The sequence below is a fragment of the Arachis stenosperma genome, chromosome 10 (genome assembly GCF_014773155.1).
Source record: "Arachis stenosperma cultivar V10309 chromosome 10, arast.V10309.gnm1.PFL2, whole genome shotgun sequence".
NCBI classification, from domain to species: Eukaryota; Viridiplantae; Streptophyta; class Magnoliopsida; order Fabales; family Fabaceae; genus Arachis; species Arachis stenosperma.
The window spans coordinates 50,703,017-50,724,078 of record NC_080386.1 but is presented as its reverse complement, the minus strand read 5'-3'; the positions used below and the strand labels follow the sequence as shown (position 1 = coordinate 50,724,078).

Genomic DNA, 21,062 nt, shown 5'->3' with positions numbered 1-21,062 from the left:
AGTGGTGTTAACGTTAAGTGAAAATGTGGGTTCGAGAACGTTAGTGACGATCACCTTTTTCACTAACGCTCCAAACCAAATTTATCCACGTTAACTTCAACGTTAGTGGCACTAACGTGACCACTAACGTTGCCTCTTAGTCCTTCACAGACGTTATTGGCATTCACCTTTACCAATAACGTTGCTTCTCAATCTTTCACAAACATTATTGGCATTCACCTTTACTAATAATGTTGCTCTTTGCTTCTTTTCCCCACGATAGTGATCCACGTTAGTGTAACTAACGTGGCCCTTAACGTGGGCATGCCCAAGCTTCGAGAGCGTTAGTGACACTTACCTTTGTCACTAACGCTTCAAACGCCCCTCTTTCCCACGTTAGTGTCTCACGTTAATAACGTTAGTGACAAAGGTGAGTGTCACTAATGTTGGCCTATCATTCCTCCCTCCACGTTATCCTTCACGTTAGTGGTCTTCACGTGACCACTAACGTGGGCACTATTGGTTTAGCCCAACGTTAGTGACAAAGGTTGGTGATTGCTTTCTCCCCCCACATTAGAGTTCACGTTAATTGGATTAACGTGACTCTTAACGCGGCTAAGTTTGCCCTTTTTGGAACGTTAGTGGTATTCACTTTTACCACTAACGTTGGAGCTCCCCTTTTCCTCCACGTTAGCTACCACGTTAATGTAATTAACGTGGGCTATGATGGCTTCGAAGGCGTTATTGGCGATCACTTTTTCCATTAATGCTACAAGCTTATTCCCATTCCACGTTAGTGGTCACATTAATTAGATTAATGTGGTTGCTAACGTGGCTCTTCCTTGCTTCCTTTGTCCTGAAATCAAGCAACTAAAGTGCATCAAAGCTCTGTTCCAAGTCATGAGATCATGCATTATCCATTTTATCATTCAATTCCTGCATAATTCTCATGAAATCATGTAAAGTTCACAATATTAGCTTGAATCAAGATGCACTACAACATTTTTAAGCTATTGCAACATATAATATAAGTAACTTTTAAAAAGTGTTGTCTAAAATGGTCAAAAACAACATTTAAGATTTGTTGCAAAGAAATAAAATTATTGCAACTCTTTGTTAACCAACATACTGCAAACGTTCTCTTTGATCACTTTAAGATACATGTGAAAAAGCGTTGTTTTATAAATTAAATAGGCAACATTTATAATATTTATCTATTATACTTCCTAAGAGTTGCCTTTAAATGTTTAATGAACTTCTCCTTCTAAGTGTTGCTAAAGTTATTTCACTAAAATTTTTATTTTTATTTATTTTTTAAAATTATTCTTTTCCTCCTGAACTCAACCAAAGAACAAGAAAAGAAGCACAAAAAACATCAAGCAATAATTGATTCATCACATTCCTGAGTACCATTACCTAAAAACAAAACTCGAAGTCTCGAACCATATCATTTCATAATCAAAATCCTAACCCTAACACAATTTTCCCCTTTAACGACGTTGACGCGCGTTCTACATTCCTCTCTGCTCGTCGTCATCATGTTCATCACTGCCTAAGCTCGCGCCGTGTTCTACTTTGCTTGCATCGCGTTCTGCTATAGTCTGATCTGATGTGTTCTTCTACCCGCGCCGTTCTAAAACTTCTGCTCTTCTCCGCCATTTTGAAATCTCGTCTCTGCCATTTTGAAATCTCTGACTTGTGCTGTTGTTGCCGTTTCTTCCTGCGCTGCCGGATCCGCCACTGCTGTATTCCCTCTTCTCCGCCTTGCGCTGCCTGAGTCGTCTCTGGTCGTCGTCGCTGCTCAATGGTTGTCGTAGGCTCGCCAATGCCTCATGTCCTCGCTGTCTCTACTGTAATCCTTACTGCTCGCTGCAATCATGTCTCAGGTTAGGGTTTTTTCCCCTCTGTAATCTTAGGAAGCTAATTCTAATCTCAAATTGGGGAAATTGAGGAATGTGTTTAGGATGTATATATGTTCTTTGAGAGGGTCTAGTGTGTGTGCTTATTGAATATGCTTTTTCGAGTTGCTAGTATATAATGCTATGCTTTGAGGTTCTTATTTTGGTGCACATGGGGTGGGCTACTTTACTGATTTGGTTTTGTAGGCATTACATATTGTTATCTTTTGGTTCTTATTTTGGTGCTGGAATATTCTGTGGTTAATGTGTATAGCCTTTTCAACCTACTCCAGCACATGTGCCAACACCCCTGGCTGGTTAGATGTCAAATCCTACCACTGTAGCACATGCTGCAGTTTCTGAAGGAGCCACTATAGGTCTTGGTACTACTACAGGTCTTGGTGCACCATCAATCCCTGGTAATACATTTTCTTGCGGCCTGCTATTCTCGAGTTTGTAGTGGTTTTAACATCTAATTGGCTATGGTTCTAAATTCAATCTATGACTTCTGACAAGTTTCATTGTCTTGTTTAAGCTGCTTTGAAGCACCCTAGGACCCCTCCAACTAATCCTTCTGTTGATTACCCATCTAAAGGTTCAGATCATGTCTCTAAAAGAACAAGACCAATGGGAATGTCGGATGAGGTAATCTGATACCACTTAGGGAAAAAAATAACTAGTGGTCTTGTAATTCTTATTTATACAAATTTTTACAACTCACATTTCTGGCATCAACTTTTCATCATGTTGTGCAGGTAAATCTTCATGTCAATGTGTTGTCAGCCACATTCCCAGGTCATGGTCATGGCCAGGCTTTTAATGCACCATATGACTTGCCAAAGACTGTTATGTGGACTCCGAACCAGGGTTCATCTCCTATGAGCATGGACTTCCATCCAGTTCAACAGACTATACTTCTTGGTCTGCTGCCTTTCTAAGACCTTTCAATAGTGTTTTTCACTTGAGTTAATTGTGTGTATTTGATGTTATTGTTCTCAGCTAAACGTAAATTTTTCCTTCTTTTCATGCAATGTATCAGTTGGTACAAATGTTGGCGACATTGCTTTGTGGGAAGTGGGTTCTAGGGAGCGGTTGGTCTTGAGGAATTTCAAAGCTTGGGATCTTAGTGCCTGTTCAATGCCATTTCAGGTTCCTCTTTTCTCCTTTATACATGAATTTTTATACCAAGCCCGGCTACTTGTAACTTATAGTTACTGAAATAAAGCTATATATGTGCAATTCAGGCTGCTCTTGTCAAAGATCCAGGTGTTTCTGTCAACCGTGTGATTTGGAGTCCAGATGGTGCTTTATTCGGTAAGTTGAAAGTTTTTAAATTATTCATTTATGATATTCTCTAATGTATAATTTATGAAGTCAACACAACCAATCATTAATATGACTTTTTTCAACAAACAGGAGTTGCTTACTCAAGGCACATTGTTCACATAGTTTCTTCTACTCTGCCTTTTCTTCTCAACATGAGCACCACCAACAACAACCACCAAAATGATCAATCTGCACCATCATCTTCATCATCTCCATCTGTACCGAAGTGGGCGACACACATAATGAGGAAGCCAGCAGTGCCAAGTAGCCACCCAGACAACTAGAAAGTAGTAGTGGAGGGTGCACCAAGTGAAGAGCCTGGAGTTCAGTACTACCATTAGCAGCATCCATATGTTCAACATAGCCTCCTTGACAAGCCTTCAACTACCAGCACCATGGAATCCATCCTCAACATGTTCGATTCTTGGAGTAAGAAGGCCGAACTTGCTGCCAACAACATCTGGCACAACCGTTAGTTTCTTCTTTCCTTCTCTTTTATTTTTCTTTCTTTTTTCTCAAATTGATGTGATAGTTATGAAAAATGAAATTAATTAGTATTTGGGAGAACAAAATTTATACTTTTGTATATTTCTCTGTTAAAGAATTAAGTTATTACTTGTGTCTTTAGTAGTCAACACAGATTGGATTTACTTAAATTATTTTATGCTTTTACTTAATATTTATATGTAATGCTCATTGTATAATTTATGTTAATAAAATGATACAAATCATATATTTTGCTACAATTTGTTTGTGAAAATGTTGTCATATTAATGTTTAGAATTGCATCGGGTGAAAATTGACGTGTAGTTCTTTTTAAGTAAACTTAAGAGCAAAGAGTCATTTTGACATGTTTGAGTGTTTGACTAAATTATAATGATTCTTAATTATGTGATTAAACACTAGTCAATCATATCATGAGTATCAAATATCATTCCAATTGACTATAATTGTTATTTTGTAAATGTAATATTTTATCATTTGTTATCTTTTTTCGGATGTTAAAAATTGAGGATCTATTTTCGTTATTTTGCAGCCAAAACAAGTCCATCAGTATCCTCGGCTGCACTGGGAAAGATGAACCTGATGGTGAAAGCAATATCAGAAGGTGGATTTGAGTCACTGTACAAGCAGACATTCACAACATATCCAAATGAGAAGCTTAAGAAAACATTTGCGTGTTACCTCTCAACATCAACAGGCCCTGTTGCTGGAACACTTTACCTCTCAGATGTTCATGTCGCCTTTTGCAGCGATCGCCCTTTGTCTTTCACTGCACCCTCTGGCCAGCAAACTTAGAGCTACTACAAGGTGGCAATCTCTATTTTTCTTTCTTAATCTATAATTGCAATTATAACACCAGAAAAAATTGTTCAAAAGGAAATGAAAACACCGAATTTTTTATATGGAAAGCAATAATGCAAGGTAAAAACTCACATGAAGTTTTTTCATATGAAGTTGATAGTTGAAAATTACTACATTATTTGACACGTTTGACTAAAATGTTATATAATGATTATTAACTATCAACTTCATGTAAAAATAACTGCATGTAAGTTTTCACCATAGTGTGGCCTCATGACATTAACTAAGCTTGCATTTTTTGCATTGATTGTGTTTCTGAATATATCTCTTTTGTTTCAACAGAATCCTATGGTCCTATACCTTGGCCACTTTAGGAGTTTTTTAGACCTATTTATTGCTTTTATATCTATAGTATTTAATATCATTAAAAAATTTTATTATAATTTTTTAGTTTTAATGATAAGTTGCTTATTTTTTGTTGTGTATTATTTACAGATTTAGCATATGGTACAAGTCAAGCATGGATATAAAATATGCAAGTAGATTGACATCTTTTTGATAAATATTAATTACTATTTTGTTATGACAATTATTGTTAGACAAGAATTTTATTTTGTTGAGAATTATTGATGAACATGTATTTGAAATACTAATTGAAGTTTTTAATATCTATTTTAATTAGAATTTTATTGTTAGTTATTTTGTCTCTTTTATAATTTTTTTCTATTTTACACAAATTTATTTATTAATTAAAATAATTACACATGTATGAACAAAAAAATTTATTGTAAATTTTATTTTTTTGTATTTTTATTACAAAAATAATTTTTATTTTTATCAAAAAGGAAACCCTTTTATTAGTTGTATATTTTGAATATTAGACAACACTTGTATGGTTGCATATACAAAAAAAAAGCAACACTTGTTTAGGTTGCATATATATCCAAAAGAAAAGGCAATACTTTAAAGAGTTGCATATTCAAAATTAATAGGCAACACTTCAAAGGATTGCAAATTCTAACTTATAAGCAACACGTAAAAGAGTTGCATTTTATTACAAATAGGCAACACTTTTTAGTAGTGATCAAAATACGAGAGAAGAGACAACACTGCAAAAGTGTTGTCTCAAACACACCTTTGAAGTGTTGTTGTTTTTCAACCAAAGGCAACACTTACCAAGTGTTGCTCTCAAAAGTGTTGCTTTTGAAACAAAAAAGTGTTGCCTTCATCTAAGGCAACGGCTGCATATGCAACGCCGTCTAAAAACGTTGCCTTATATCTAAAAGTATTGCCATAGACCAAAAGCAACCTTTTGTCAGCCTTTAGGCAACACTTTTTAAATGTTGCCTTAACCTGAAAATGTTGTAGTGATGTAAGTGTATATCTACCCAAAACTTGCTTATTTACTAAGAAATTGTATGAAACTACCCTAAAATAGTAAAGAAAGGGTCAGTGAAACAGGCCAAGATGCCCTGGCATCATGCTGGCTCAGTGCAAAGGTAAGGACCCTTATATTATTGCTTATGCTTCTAAAACTTTAGATAGCGCCCAGTCTAATTATATTACCACTGAAAAAGAACTTTTAGCTATTGTTTTTACTTTAGATAAATTCTGAGCTTATTTTCTTAGAACCAAAGTGGTAGTATATTCAGACCATGCGGATTTGAAATACCTGTTAGCTAAGAAAGAGTCCAAACCAAGGTTAATCCGTTGGATATTGTTATTGCAAGAGTTTGATTTAGAGATCAAAGATAGGAGTGGCTCCCGAAATTTGGTGGGGGCCAAGAATATATTAAAAGTGACTCCTCTCCTATCAATGATGCATTTCCACTTCATAGCTTACAAGCAATATCTGAGGTGGTTCTTTAGTATGCATCCATAGCTAATTATTTGGTTAGTCATACCTTTCCTCCAAATTTTTCTAAGCATCAAAAGGACAAGCTTAAAAGCATGTCCAAGTATCACATATGGGATGACCCATATTTGTGGAGATGTAGTGCTGACCAAATAATTAGGTGTGTTCCACAATCCGAAATCTAGTCAATTTTAGAGGCCTAACACTCTTTTGAGAGTGGTGGATACTTTGGACCTCAAAGAACTGCGAGAAAAATTTTAGACTGCGGATTTTGGTGGCCCACACTTTTTAAGGATGCTAATATTTTCTGTGACTCTTGCCACCAATGACAAAGGTTTGGAAACATATCCAAGAGGGATGAGATGCCCCAACAACTCATGTTTTTTTGTGAAATTTTTTATGTTTGGGGTATTTACTTCATGGGTCCATTTTCGAACCGGAATTGTTTCTTATACATTTTGTTAGCTGTTGATTATGTTTCTAAATGGGTGGAAGCAATTCTTACCCGTACTGATGATGCTAACGTTGTTGTTTCTTTTGTTAGGAATAATATTATTTGTCGCTTTAGATCACCACGAGCAATCGTGAGTGATCAAGGTTCTCATTTTCTTAACAGAAGAATGACAGGTTTGTTGAAGAAACATGGCATCATTCATAAGGTGGCGACGACTTACTTTCGCCAAACAAATGGCCAAGCCGAGGTGTCTAATAAAGAGATCAAGCGCATACTGGAGAAGATTGTCAAACCTCACAGAAGGGACTGGAGCTCTAGGCTTGGAGATGTACTGTGGGCTTATCGGACAGCTTACAAGACCCCCGTCGGCATGAGTCCGTTCCGGCTAGTCTACAGAAAGGCTTGCCACCTTCCGGTAGAAGTAAAACACAAAGCTTATTGGGTTGTGAAGGAATTCAACTCAGGATTGGGAGGAGTCAGAATTGAAAGAAAATTGCAACTGGAGGAATTGAAGTGCCTTCGACTAGAAGCGTATGAGAACTCAGGGCTCTACGAGGAGAAGGTGACAGCGGTACATGACAAGAACATCAAGAGAAGAGAGTTTAGAGCTGGGGATCAAGTCCTTCTCTACAATTCAAGGTTGAGATTATTGCCAGGCAAGCTGAGGTCAAGGTGGGATTGACCCTACGTGGTGGAGAAGGTAGAACCGTACGGAGTTGTCCACCTAAGTCACCCCTCAAGCCCCACCTTCTTCAAAGTCAATGGCTACCGTTTGAAACTGTATCATGGTGCGAAGATGAAGAACAACATGGGGCTGGAGATCTTCCTCTTGAAGGATCCAGCAAGGGAAGAGGACTGAGCCTATGGGCCGTCCAACTTAAGGATGTTAAAGAAAAGTGCTAGATGGGAGGCAACCCACCATGGTATGATCTTTCTTTTTTATAATTCTATTTTATTTATGTGCTTCTGTTTATTTCGTTCTTTGTCTTTATTAATTTTTACTTAAGCATGTTTCCCTTTTATTAAAAAAAAAGAAGAGAAAGTTGCAGCTGATGCGTAAGCGTCAATGACACGCACGCGTCATGTGGAGGTTTGCATTCTCTACTATAATGAACAGAGAGTTACGCTGGAACTGTGTGGGTAGGGTGCCTAGCGCATGTGTACCCGTGATCCATGCGCACGCGTCACTAGCAAATTTGTCACTCCACGCATGTACGCCAGCGACTCGTACGCGTGGTATTCAAATTCGGTGCACTTTGGTACATTGAACAGAGAGTTGTACTGGTATAATGCTGGAATCGTGCGTCTGGCACGACGAGTAGTCACGTGTACGCGTGATCGACGCTTACGCATCATTGAGATTACTGCTTACCCACGCGTGCACAAGGGCGACACGCACGCATCGTAAGCGCCAAATCACTTAATTCAGCGCGCCGCCCTTGCTACACTCTTTTGTTTCTAATCCTAATTCCTCTTTATTCGTTTTCTTTCTTCCTTCTTACTTCCTTCTTCTTCTTTTCCCTCCATCATCACCGGCGGACTACCACCGGAAACCACCAACTCCGGTAGCCACAATTTCCTTTCCTTCTTTTTTTTCTCTTCCTACTCCTCTCCTCTTATTCTTACTCCCATTTACCCCCTATTTTCAACTTCTCTTTAAGGTTTCTTTTCTTCCTCTCTTCTACTCTTTCATTCTTCTTTTATTTCTTACACTTGACTATTTTATTTATTTTTAGTTCTATATTAGCTTTTATCTTGCATTTTTATGTTGGTGTTGAAATTTTTTTTGGCTGATTATTTTGCTATCTCTTAGCTTGTTTGTGTTATGAGGTGTGCTTAGATAATTGGCATCTTATTTTGGGTCTCCTATACACTTGGATTGATTACCTTACTTCCTATTTTTAATTTGCATACCAAGTGTTGTGAAAAAGCTCTCATGGTATTTTGATTTATTTTCTATTTTATTCTTGAACATTATTGCCTCTTTTTCACAACCCTTGCAATCCATGTGTATTGAGTTTAATATTCATTAATTGTCATCCAAAAAGTGCTCACTATTTTATTGCATGTGACTATTATTGTTGATATTGATGCTTTAGCTATTCTTCTCATGCTTGTTACTTGCATGTTTTTATCCCTCTTGCATCTAGTTGTTATGATATGCCTTCATGATTTTACTTGATATCTTACTTGCATGTTGTAGCTACCATGTATTTAAGACACTATCTTTTTCTTTGACATTCATTATCACTTGGACTTTCTTCCTTCCAGTTTTTAGCTATCTAAATTTGACATTCCTTCTCTTTTTTCCTTCTTCAGGATGGCCATCAAGAGAGGAAAAGAGAAGGCTTCTTACAAGACACCGGTGAAGAAGGGAACTAAAAGAGTACCGGCTAAGGCGCAACCATCCACAAGATTCAAGCCACCTACTAAGCGGGTGAAGATGACCATCTGAGTTGATGAAGTGGAGAAGGCATCTCCCGCACGTGACTCCGCACGATTCACTAACCACTACTGTGAGTGGATTATTCCCCGTCTTTGAAGAGAGAAACTACCATAATGAGCACCTCCTCATTCTTCCAGCGCACTTCATTGACTTTGTAGTGCCCCGCATTGAAAGAGACAGTGGGAATTCTTAAGAAGGCAGCCGCGAGAAGCCAATCTCTCTTCGGTGGTTAAGTTCTACGCCAACTATCACTCGCCTACCTTGCAGTCAGTCTATGTGCGCCAAAAGCAAGGCCCTGTCTTAGAAGGTGCCATTCAACGAGTACTTGATCTCTTACCTAGCCCGGAGGGGTTGGATGCCTATCAAGAGGCCCAGCTTGAGCGCCAGACATACCAGTTTGATTGGAACATCGTCCTTAGAGTCATCGCCTAACTTGACAGCAATTGGATCTATGGGCAACACCGGACTCGACCCAAGAGCATCTCTACCCAAGCTCTCACTTTGGAGGCTCGAGTGTGGCCACAAATCATGTCCCACTACATATTTCTGAGCACTCATGAGTCTACTTTCACTAGTGACATGGCCGTTCTCGTCTGGTGCATTCTCACAGAGCAACCTCTCAACTTGCCACGACTCATCCGACAAGCTATGGGTCGGGGGCAAATCGCAGGCAACCAAACTATGAGCTCCCAAAATTGATGCTTCTCTTGTAATCCGGGGTCCCACACTTTGTTTTCACATCCGTCTTTAAGTTGATCATAGTAATTTCCTCCTGGTGGTAAGCAAGCCGAATTCTCACTAAGGCACTAAACTATAATTGGAAGATGGTTCATATTGGTGAAAGTCTTGAGGTGGCGTATTGATGAATGAAAATTAATTCAACACAAACTAACCGGCAAGTATACCGGGTCGCATCAAGTAATAAAACTCACCGGAGTGAGGTTGATCCCACAGGGACTGATGGATCAAGCAACTTTAGTATGTTGATTAGTTTAGTCAAGCTAATAGTGGTGAATTGAGTGGAATTAGATTAGCAGAATGTAAATTGTAAGAAATTTAAAGTGCTTAAAGTAAATGGCAGAATATTAAATGAAGCTGAGAAATAACAGAGAACAAGATTCATTAGGGATTGGAGATATCATAATACACAGTAAATCAAATGGGTCTCAACTCCTTTCTCAATCATATGAGTAGATCTATGGCAGATTGAAATTGATTGGATCCCAATTCCTTGGCAATCCAATCTCTCTAATCACAATCAATCTTATGAATTCCTTGATCCAATTGTCATGAGAAGAGGTTAAGTGCATGTCTCTCATCCATAAGCCACACAAATTCTCAAGACCTCAATTCCTCCCGAATAGTGTTGGTCAAGAGAATTGTGAAGGATAGAGCCCCAATTCTAATGCCCATGATTACCCTTCCGAGGCTCACACAAGCATTCAACAGATTCAAACCCCCTTCAGGAGTGAATGAATCTCAATTAAAACAGAGGATATCCTATAGATACCAAAACAATTGAGAAGAAGAAGAAGTTCACTCAATCATGTGAATTATAATAGAGCTCCTCCCCTAATGAAGTGGGATTAATGGATCATCACTTTCAAAAAACTTGAAGTAAATTTAAATTGCTTGAATATAAATCAATCTCAATGCCAAAGCAGATGTAAAATTGCAGAAAGGAAAATTGCAGAAGAGATGTGTAAGAAGTTGAATTTGCATAAACTAAACTGAATCCAATACAACTGAAATGTAAAAGTGCAGAAAAGAAAAAGAAATTCTAAGCTAAGCTCTTTGGAGTCTCTAATCCTCCAAGAGAGCTCTGGAGTCTCTAATCCTCCAGCCTCTACTCCTACTCCTACTCCTACTGCCAACTACTCAGACCCCCTCTTTTCTTCAAACCTTCTTATATTTATACTCTTTTTCTCATCCCAAAATGGGTCTTCAGTGTACTTGGATATGGATTCAAGTGGGCTTTCTCTTTAGTTGGACCAATCAGCTCCCAAGAGAACGTAGCGCTTTCAGGAAAGCAAAGCGCTCATACACCCACGCGTACGCGTCCTATATTCATGCGCGTCCTTTACATTTTGGCACATCGACGCATATGTGTCATACACGTGCACACGTCGCCTTCAACGCTCTTAAGGAGAGCATAGCGTTCGCATCGAGAGTGCTCTTCCACGCGTAAGTGTCGCCTACGCGTATGCGTGAATCTTCAAAAAATCCCCTTCCACGCTGCTGCTTCATCCATGTGATCGCATACTCCATCAATATTGTCACACCAATGCGTACGCGTGCCCCACGCGTGCGAGTCGGTGGCAAATCTTCGATCCCATTTTTGAAAGTATCGCAGGCACTCCTTGAAAGAGAGCGTAGTGCTTATGGCTGAAGAGCGCTGATCCCTTCCACGCGTACGCGTCCTTCACGCGTACGCGTGCCTTTTCGCAAACGCCATTCCACGCGTATGCATTTCATACGCGTACGCGTCGTTGAAGAACGTAGCGCTCTTTGAAAGAGAGGGTAGCGCTAAGGTGCTCTTCTCCACTTCTCTGCTTCTTTCTGGCGTGTCATCAACCAAACAGATACATCAAAGCCTTGGCATAATCATCAAATCTTGCATCATTCATATCATCATACAATTCTTGCATAAATCTTATGAAAATGCACCAATTTAACCATGTTTGATTGAATCAAGACAAACATGAATTTTTCATCCAAACACTTACTTATTGCTTAAGAAATGCATGAAAACCAAGTAAAATAGATGAAAAAGGCTTGTGAAACTAGCCTAAGATGACTTGTCATCACAACACCAAACTTAAATCTTGTTTGTTCCCAAGCAAGCAGTAAAACATAAGGAGAATGAATGAAAACAGAGAGAGGTATAGGCCTTTATTGGAAGACATTCAATTCTGATTAATGGGGTTTCCATGCATGGTATCTTAGTGATTTTCATTTGTAGCTGACGTATGGACACTCCTTTGGATCAGCACTTGAATTACACAAAAAAAAATGTGAGTTGTTATGATTTGGTCCTTAGTTTTTCTTGCTCTCTTTTTATTTGAGCTTTATTGTTTAATTGAGGCTTAATGCTATGTGTTAACGCAGCTTTTTAAAGTAAGCTTTTAGCCAGCATTCCCGCCCCAGTTGGTTTAAGATGCTAGGTGTTAAGACACCCCTAAGGACCTACTTGCTCAAGCCTCTCCTTAGCACACAAACATCACAGGCATTTAGCTTGTTCCATTCTTTGAAAATTGATGCCCATCACCTCTTTGGGTCACTAAATGCTCTATCTCAAAGTAGCTCTTGATGGTGGACTTTCAGGTGGCAATCCCAGGTTAGTTAACCCAAGTTACTAGGTGATGAAGCACCCTTTAGAACTTAATTATCCATGCTTATCTTTGTACAAGAGCATCACAGGCATATATCCAAATCTCAAGCCATTGGTGCCCAGCCTTGTTTATTTTTTTTTTGTTTCTTTCTCTTGCATTTTCGTTCTTTTATTATGGACCTCTTTCATTTGTCAAGTCTCATGGAATGTAACTCAAGTTCATATCTCAAAATCATGCCAACCTCTAGCCTTATTCATGAATCAACTAATGCACCAGCACATACCACCACATAACTTTATTCTATTTTCTATCAAAACAGACCTTTACTCTTTTTCTATTTTACAACAATTTTTCTTTTATTCAAGCATGGGGAATAATGTATACAATTCAAGTAAGATGAGATGATAAAAGCACTTAAACTAGCTAGCCATAAAAACAAACAAACAGCAAATGACTCATGACTAACAGGACACTAATCATCAGGGGCACAATTTGCACTTTCAATTAACACATCTAAGCTAAAGACAGTAAAGTAACAATACAACCTCTTGGAGTCCACTTGTTTTCCTTCTTGTCATCACCATCCTTGGCTTTTGTGCCCTTCTTTACCTCTTTAGATGATGGTGTCCCTTCCTTCTAAGAGATTGAGTGTCTTCCTGCAAGAGATATTGAAAGTTGCTTGTTCCCCAAGCACTTGAGAGATGGTTAGCATGCATGTATGCTTGTGATTTTTTGGACTTAAGTTGGTGTGGGAACCCCAAACTTAGTTCCTTGCCTACTTCTATATGTAGCAGAGTAAATACATGCATGAAACATCAAGTGCTTTTAATAAAAACTAATCAATTTAATAAAACAAACTATGAGCTAGAAACTAAACAATTGTTAAGTAGCTTCTCTGATTGTTTGGAGTGAGTGACTAGTCATGTTAAGGGTTGCAATGTGTTTTTAATGAAATATGTGGTGGAACACTGATGAGGCGATAATTTATACGCTTTTTGGCATTGTTTTTAGGTAGTTTTTAGTAGGATCTAGCTACTTTTAGGGATGTTTTTATTGTTTTTTATGTAAAATTCACATTTTTGGACTTTACTATGAGTTTGTGTGTTTTTCTGTGATTTTAGGTATTTTCTGGCTGAAATTGAGGGACCTGAGCAAAAATCTGATAAGAGGCTGACAAAGGACTGCTGATGCTGTTGGATTCTGACCTCCTTGCACTCGAAATGGATTTTCTGGAGCTACAGAACTCCAAATGGCACGATCTCAATGGCGTGGGAAAGTAGACATTCAGGGATTTCCAGAAATATATAGTAGTCCGTACTTTATTTGAGTCAAGTCGACGCAAACTGGCGTTCAACGCCAGTTTCATGCAGCATTATGGAGTAAAACACCAGAAACACGTCACAAACCAGAGTTAAACGCCAAAAACACGTTACAACTTGGCGTTTAACTCCAAGAGAAGCCTCTGCATGTGTAAAGATTAAGCTCAACCTAAGCACACACCAAGTGGGCCCCGGAAGTGGATTTCTGCATCATTTACTTATCTCTGTAACCCTAGTAGCTAGTTTAGTATAAATAGAACTTTTTACTATTGTACTAGAGATATTTTGATTGATCTTTGGACTTTTTAGTTCTTAGACATTGGGGGCTGGTCTCTCGGCCATGCTGATGATTGGATTTTTGATGGTTTAGAATTTCACTAATGAAATCTCGTTGTAAAGTATAGTTTCTAAACCAACAATAATCCTTTCAAACAAAAGATTGTTTGTCACTAAAACAAACTCCTAAATTTATGAACTTGTTTATTTTGGGGTTTATTAACAAAATGGTCTTGGCAAGGTTTGATGATCAAGGACCTATATCATTATCACTAATCACAATCATGATAGTAGCAAGGATTAATCTCACTAAGTCATCCTCTAACTAATAGCAAAGGAAAGTCAAGTGAGTTATATCAATCCAAGTCCATAAATCCTAGTTCACTAATTGAATTAATGAAGACTAGAGTCAATGGCTATTGATGAGCGGATAATTTATACCCTTTTTGGCACTGTTTTTAGTATGTTTTTAGTACATTTTAGTTAGTTTTTAGTATGTTTTTATTAGTTTTTATTTAAAATTCACTTTTCTGGGCTTTACTATGAGTTTGTGTGTTTTTTTGTGATTTCAGGTATTTTCTGGCTGAAATTGAAGGACCTGAGCAAAAATCTGATTCAGAGGCTGAAAAGGACTGCAGATGCTGTTGGATTCTGACCTCCTTGCACTCGAAGTAGATTTTCTGGAGTTATAAAAGCCCAATTGGCGCGCTCTCAATTGCGTTGGAAAGTAGACATCCTGGGCTTTCCAGAAATATATAATAGTGCATACTTTGCCTGATATTTGATGGCCCAAATCGGCGTTGCAAATCAGCTTCAGAAATCCCGGCGTTTAAACGCCGGAACTGGCACAAAAATTGGAGTTAAACGCCCAAATTGGCACAAAAGCTGGCGTTTAACTCCAGAAAAGTCTCTACACATGAAATCTTCAATGCTCAGTCCAAGCACACACCAAGTGAACCCCGGAAGTGGATTTTTACGTCATTTACTCATTTCTGTATATCCTAGGTTACTAGTTCACTATTAATAGGACCTTTTGACATTGTATCTTGACCTCATGACACATTACACATTTCTCATTGTATTGTCCACGGCATGAGTCTCTAAACCCCATGGTTGGGGGTGAGGAGCTCTGCTGTGGCTTGATGGATTAATGCAATTACTACTATTTATCATTCAATCACGCTTGCTTCTATTCTAAGATATCACTTGTTCCTCAACTTGATGAATGTGATGATCCATGACACTCATCATCATTCTCACTTATGAATGTGTGCCTGACAACCACCTCCGTTTTACCTTAGATTGAGTGAATATCTCTTGGATTCCTTAATCAGAGTCTTCGTGGTATAAGCTTGAATTGATGGCGGCATTCAAGAGAATCCGGAAGGTCTAAACCTTGTCTGTGGTATTCTGAGTAGGATTCAAGGATTGAATGACTGTGACGAGCTTCAAACTCCTGAGGGCTGGGCGTTAGTGACAGACGCAAAAGAATCATTGGATTCTATTCCAACCCGATTGAGAACTGACAGATGATTAGCCGTGCTGTGACAGAGCGCGTTGAACATTTTCACTGAGAGGATGGGAGGTAGCCATTGATAACGGTGAAACCCTACATACGGCTTGCCATGGAAGGAGCCTTGCATGCATGAAGAAGAAGACAGTAGGAAAGCAGAGATTCAGAAGATAGAGCATCTCCGAAAACTCAACCTGTTCTCCATTACTGCAAAACAAGTATTTATTTCATGTTCTTCTCCTTTTCGACCCTTACTCACGTAAGGTATTACTTGGACGACCCAGTGCACTTGCTGGTTAGTTGTGCGGAATTGCAAAAGTGTGATTGCAATTTCGTGCACCAGCTATCAACTATCAATCACTTGGATATTAGTAACTCAAGAGTTCCTAAGTTATCTTCCCAAGCCAAGAACATAAAATTCTATTCTAACATTCTCCCAAGCATTTCATCAAACACTTGGAAGGTGCAAAAGAAAAGTGTAGTAAATCACAACACAAGAATGAATTATTACAACAATTAAATGCAAATAATTAACAACAACAATCAAGGAAAACACAATTATTATGAATTGCCTCAAATTGCATTATTAAAAGAAAACAAAGAGAAGAAGAGTATCTCAATTACAAAACCTAGAAACAAAATAAGATAAATTACAACAAGAGAATAGGGATAGAAAGAAGAACCAAAGTGTAGCAATCACCAATTGAAGGAGACTTGAATTAAATCTAAAACTATGAGATACTAATCTAACCCTAATTCCTAATCCTAGAGAGAAGTGAGAGCTTCTTTCTCTAAAACTACTTCTAAAACTAAACTATGACTAATGATCAAAAGTATGTTGATTTCCCTTCAATCCTTGGCTTAAATAGCATCAGAAATGAGTTGGATTGGGCCCACAAGGCTTCTAAAATCGCTGGCCACGAGTTGCATTAAGTGGGTCATGTGCCACCATCGGCGCGTCCACGTACTGTGCGCGTGCACGCCCCTATGCGCGATGTAACTATGACAAATCTTATATCGTTTTGAAGCCCCGGATGTTAACTTTCTAACCCAACTAGAACCGCATCATTTAGATCTCTGTAGCTCTAGTTATGGTCAATTAAGTGTGAAGAGGTCAGGCTTGACAGCTTTTTGGTTCCATCATTTCTTCATGAGTTCTCCAACTTTACATGCTTTTTCTTCATTCCCTTGATCCAATCTTTGCCTCCTAAATCTAAAATCACTTAAAAACATATCAAGGCATCTAATGGAATCAAGGTAAATTACATTTAGCTATTTTAAGACCTAAAAAGCATGTTTTCACTCTTAAGCACAATTAAAGGAGAATATACAAAACCATGCTATTTCATTGAATAAATGTGGGTTAAAGGTGATAAAATCCCCAAAAATCAATACAAGATAAACCCTACAAATGGGGTTTATCACATGTCTGGACCATCACTTATGTATTTTCAACGGTGGAGTTTCTTTACACTATAGATTAAGGGTGTGGAGCTCTGCTGTACCTCAAGGATTAATGCAATTACTATTATTCTTCTATTCAATTCAATGTTATTCGTATTCTAAGATATTACTCGTACTTCAATCTGATGGATGTGATGATCCGTGACACTCATCATCATCCGTTCTATTGAACGCGTGCCTGACAACCACTTCCGTTCTACCTGCGAAAGCTAGAGTGAATATCTCTTGGATTCCTGATGCACGAGGCATGGTTGCCCTCACCTGACAACCGAGCCTTCCATTCCGTGAGATCATAGTCTTCGTGGTATAAGCTAGAATCTATTGGCGGCCATTCATGGGAATCCAGAAAGTCTAAACCTTGTCTGTGGTATTCCAAATAGGATTCAGGGATTGAATGATTGTGACGAGCTTCAAACTCGCGAATGTTGAGCGTAGTGACAGACGCAAAAGAATCAATGGATTCTATTCTGACATGATCGAGAACCGACAGATGATTAGCCGTGCTTGTGACAGAGCATTTGGACCATCTTCACTGAGAGGATGGAAAGTAGCCATTGACAACGGTGATGCCCTACATACAGCTTGCCATGTAAAGGAATATGAAGGATTGGATGAAGACAGTAGGAAAGCAGAGATTCAAAAGGGACAAAGTATCTCCATACATTTATCTGAAATTCCCACCAATGAATTATATAAGTATCTCTATCTTTATTTTATGCTTTATTTATCCTTATATTCGAAAATCATTATAACTATTATAATCTGCCTGACTGAGATTTACAAGATGACCATAGCTTGCTTCATACCAACAATCTCCGTGGGATCGACCCTTACTCACGTAAGGTATTACTTGGACGACCCAATGCACTTGCTGGTTAGTTGTGTGGAGTTGTGACAAAGTGTGATTAATTTTTTTGAGCACCAAGTTATTGGAGCCATTGTTGATGATCACAATTTTGCACACCAAGTTTTTGGCGCCGTTGCCGGGGATTGTTTGAGTTTGGACAATTGACGGTTCATCTTGTTGCTCAGATTAGGTAATTTTCTTTTCAAAAAATTTTCAAAATTTTTTCAAAAATTTTTTCTTTGTTTTCGTTTTTCTAAAAATAATTTTCGAAAAAAAATACAAAAAAATTTATAAAATCATAAAAATCAAAAATATTTTGTGTTTCTTGTTTGAGTTTTGAGTCAATTTTTATGTTTGGTGTCAATTGCATGTTTTAAAAATTTGTGCATTTTTTTTCGAAAATTTCATGCATGGTGTTCTTCAGGATCTTCAAGTTGTCCTTGATAAGTCTTCTTGTTTGATCTTCATATTTTCTTGTTTTGTGTCCTTTCTTATTTTTCATATGCATTTTTGAATTCTTAGTGTCTAAATATTAAAAATTTCTAAGTTTGGTGTCTTGCATGTTATCTTTTCTTGAAAAATTTTCAAAAATAAGTCTTGATGTTCATCTTGATCTTCAAAGTATTCTTGGTGTTCATCTTGACATTCATAGTGTTCTTGCATGCATCATTGGTTTTGATCCAAAATTTTTATGTTTTGGGTCATATTTGTGTTTTTCTCTCTCCTCATTAAAAATTCAAAAATAAAAAAAATATCTTTTCCTTTTTTTCTTACAAATTTCAAAAATTTGAGTTGACTTAGTCAAAAAAATTTTTAAAACTTCGCTATTTTTTATAAGTCAAGTCAAATTTTCCATTTTAAAAATCCTATCTTTTCAAATCTTTTTCAAAAATCAAATATTTTTCATTTATCTTCTTATTTTTTGAAAATTTCAAAAGTTGATTTTCAAAATCTTTTTCTTATTTTATTTCATAATTTTCGAAAACTTTACTAACCATTAATATGATTGATTAAAAAATGTGAAGTTTGTTACTTTCTTATTAAGAAAGGTTCAATCTTTAAATTCTAGAATTATATCTTTTAGTTTCTTGTTAGTCAAGTAATCAATTTTAATTTTAAAAATTGAATCTTTTTCAAAACCACCTAACAATTTTTCCCTCTCTAATTTTCGAAAATTCCTCACCCTTTTTCAAAATTCTTTTTAATTAACTAATTATTTTAAATTTTAATTTTATCTTACCTCTTCTCTTAATTTTTGAATTTTAACTAATAATTAAAATAAAAACAAAATTATTTTCCTTTATTCTAGTTAATTTTTGAAAACTCTCTCTCTCTCATCTCTTTCTATTTATTTATTTATTTACTAACACTTCTTTTCATCTAAAAATTCGAACCCTCTCTTCTCTATCTGTGTTTGAATTTTTCTCTTCTCCTTCTTTTATTCTTTTCTTTTTCTACTCACAAAAAGGAATCTCTATACTGTGACATAGATGATTTCTCTTCCTTTTCTATTCTCTTCTTTTTTATATGAGCAGGAGCAAGGACAAGGACATTCTTTTTGAAGCAGATCCTGAATCTGAATGGACTCTGAAGAAGAATCTAAGAGAAGCTAAAGCACAACAATCCAGAGAAAACCTTACAGAAAATCTCGAAAAAGAGAGAGACATGGCCGAACCTAATAACAATGGTGGAGGCGCAAGGAGGATGCTTGGTGATTATACTACACCTACTTCCAAATTTGATGGAAGAAGCATCTCAATCCCTGCCATTGGAGCAAACAATTTTGAGCTGAAACCTCAACTAGTTGCTCTAATACAACAGAACTGCAAGTTTCATGGACTTTCATCAGAATATCCCTACCAGTTTTTAACTGAGCTCTTGCAGATCTGTGAGACTGTTAAGACTAATGGAGTAGATCCTGAAGTCTACTGGCTCATGCTTTTCCCTTTTGCTATAAGAGACAGAGTTAGAACATGGTTGGACTCACAACCCAAAGATAGCTTGGACTCTTTGGATAAGCTGGTCACGACCTTCTTGGCTAAGTTCTTTCCTCCTCAAAAGCTGAGCAAGCTTAGAGTGTATGTTCAGACCTTCAAACAAAAAGATGGTGAATCCCTCTAAGAAGCTTGGGAAAGATACAAGCAGATGACCAAAAGGTGTCCTTCTGACATGCTTTCAGAGTGGACCATTTTGGATATATTCTATTATGGTCTATCTGAGTTCTCTAAAATGTCACTGGACCATTCTGCAGGTGGATCTATTCACCTAAAGAAAACACCTGCAAAAGCTCAAGAACTTATTGACATGGTTACAAATAACCAATTCATGTACACTTCTGAGAGGACTCTTGTGAGTAATGGGACGCCTCAGAGGAAGGGAGTTCTTGAAATTGATACTCTGAATCCCATATTGGCTCAGAACAAATTGTTGACTCAGCAAGTCAACATGATTTCTCAGAGTCTGAATGGATGGAAAAATGCATCCAACAGTACTAAAGAGGCATCTTCTGAAGAAGAAGCTTATGATCGTGAGAATCCTGCAATGGCAGAGGTGAATTATATGGGTGAACCCTATGGAAACACCTATAATTCCTCATGGAAAAATCATCCAAAGTTCTCATGGAAGGATCAACAAAAGTCCCAACAAGGCTTTAATACTAGTGGAAGAAACAGGCTTAGCAATAGCAAGCCTTTTCCATCATTTTCTCAGCAACAGACAGAGAATTCTAAGCAGAGCTCCTCTAGCTTAGCAAACATAGTCTCTGATCTATCTAAGGCCACTCTAAGTTTCATGAGTGAAACAAGGTTCTCCATTAGAAATTTGGAGGCACAAGTGGGCCAACTGAGTAAGAAAATAACTGAAACTCCTCCTAGTACTCTCCCAAGCAATACAGAAGAGAATCCAAAGAGAGAGTGCAAGGCCATTGATATAATCAAAATGGCCGAATCCAAAGAGGAAGGGGAGGACGTGAATCCCAATGTGGAAGACCTCATGGGACGTCTCCCAGACAAGAAGGAGTTCCCTATTGAGGACCTAAAAGAATCTGAG

At 37.7% G+C, this 21,062-nt stretch overlaps 1 long non-coding RNA gene and 1 pseudogene across 1 annotated transcript; both read left to right on the top strand.

The window, feature by feature from the left end:
* The first annotated feature begins 2,995 nt into the window (after nucleotides 1-2,995).
* Nucleotides 2,996-3,320, top strand: LOC130955025 (uncharacterized). Its single transcript, XR_009076565.1, has 3 exons — nucleotides 2,996-3,026; nucleotides 3,122-3,191; nucleotides 3,294-3,320. It is a non-coding gene; the product is annotated as an uncharacterized LOC130955025 (long non-coding RNA).
* A 35-nt stretch (nucleotides 3,321-3,355) lies between these two features.
* On the top strand, nucleotides 3,356-4,541 carry LOC130957068 (GEM-like protein 5; annotated as a pseudogene).
* The last annotated feature ends 16,521 nt before the right edge of the window (nucleotides 4,542-21,062 follow it).